Consider the following 1,694-nt stretch of genomic DNA (forward strand, 5'->3'; position numbering starts at 1 on the left):
TGTGGGAATCCAGCACCCTAAGTGCCATGCCACCAGCTGACCCCTGAATAGCATTCCTAACTCCAACAAGTTAAGACGCTCCCTGCCTCATGCGGCAGTCACAGGAGTCATGAGGACCGGGTGAAGCATCACATGCCATCGATATTCCCGTCTCCTAGCAGATGCAATGATTAACAGAGCAGAAGGAAGCTGACTTTCCTTTAGCTTCAAAGAAAGCCTTAGAATCTATTATGAAGAGGTTTCAACTTTTTACCAAAGACCTTTGTCTTAAACATTTATAGGCTTTACTTAGTTTTTAATGGAAAAATAGAATCAATATACAAGTTTCTTTTGAGGCAAAAAACATAGAAATCGTTTTCCCAATACCTATTTTCCACAAAACAGTCATAGGCTTTAAAAGTAAAAGCAGAACTTTCTTTGAGGAACTCAGAGTGAAATTCTAGAAAGGACGACTTCCATGGAAATAAAGTGCTGATCAGCATTTCAGGTCAAGGGAGTAACAGGTCACCTAAAGTAGTGGTGGGGGATTCTCTCATCAAACACTCAAATCAGGTTCTTGGTAGAACAATCTCAGAATTAAAGTTCATCTTTACATAAAAAGAAATCATTTTAAAAATTTTGACTATGGGGCCAGCAGGTGGTGTGGTGGTTAAAGGCGTTGGACGTTCAAGTCCTGAACCTGGTGGATTTCTTTCTCACTCCCTACCCCACCCCACCCCCATCTGTCTGATCAAATGGAAAATAATAATAATAAATAAAGTTAAGTAAATAATTAAAAAAAATTTTTTTGACTAAATACAGTTGTTGAATTGATCTACTGTAATCTCAAAGAATGCAGACAGGTGGCAAGTGGTGTGGTAGTGGGGGTGCTGGACTCTCACATGGCTGACCATGGTGCAAGTCCTGAAACTGGCAGCTTGCTTTCTCACTTTCTCTCTCAAGTCAAATTAAAATAATAATAATAGATACAATTAAATAAAATAATTTTTTAAAAAAAGGAATGCAGACAAATGAAAGTAAACTTTTAGGGCTGACCCCATAGTGTAGTGGTTAAGCTTTGTGCATAGTTAGCTAGATCCCATATAGTGGAATGCAGTTCAAATCCCAGCCCCAGTAACTTGAAAAACTCATGTGTCCCAAATCCTAAGGGGACAGACAAGTGGAGAAAAAAGGGATGTGACATGACCACACCCCACTGGGGAGTGTTTTCTAGTGCATGCTCTCTTTCTGATGCGCACACACACCCATTGTCAAGTAAAAAGAGAGACAGAGAGAGGGAGAGGAAGAGAGAGAGAGAGAGACTCCTAAAAAAATGTTTGGAGGGGGACTAGCATAATTGGCATAATGGCTATGTCGCTGGACTCCCACGTAGTCGATCGTGGTTCTAGTCCCAGACCCTGTGGCTTAAACTCACGCTGGGCGCATGTGCGTGTGTGCTCAAGATCCCAGGAGGCAAATGGAGAAAGAATTGCGGAGTGGCCATTCCCTCTTGGGGGTGATTTCTCACTTTCTGTCTCTCTCTCTTTCTTTTTTTCTTTCTTTCTTTCTTTTCTTTTTTTTTTTTTTAGAGGTTTTTGCTATAGGGCACATGCGCTCGCCAGACAGAGAGAGACAGAGAGACAGAAAGCGAGAAATCACCCCCCAGGCCAGGTGGCCACGCCGCAATCCCCTCTCCTCCATTCTCCACTTGGGAT

The sequence above is a fragment of the Tupaia chinensis genome, unplaced genomic scaffold, assembly GCF_000334495.1.
Source record: "Tupaia chinensis unplaced genomic scaffold, TupChi_1.0 Scaffold000477_1, whole genome shotgun sequence".
Lineage (NCBI taxonomy): Eukaryota > Metazoa > Chordata > Mammalia > Scandentia > Tupaiidae > Tupaia > Tupaia belangeri.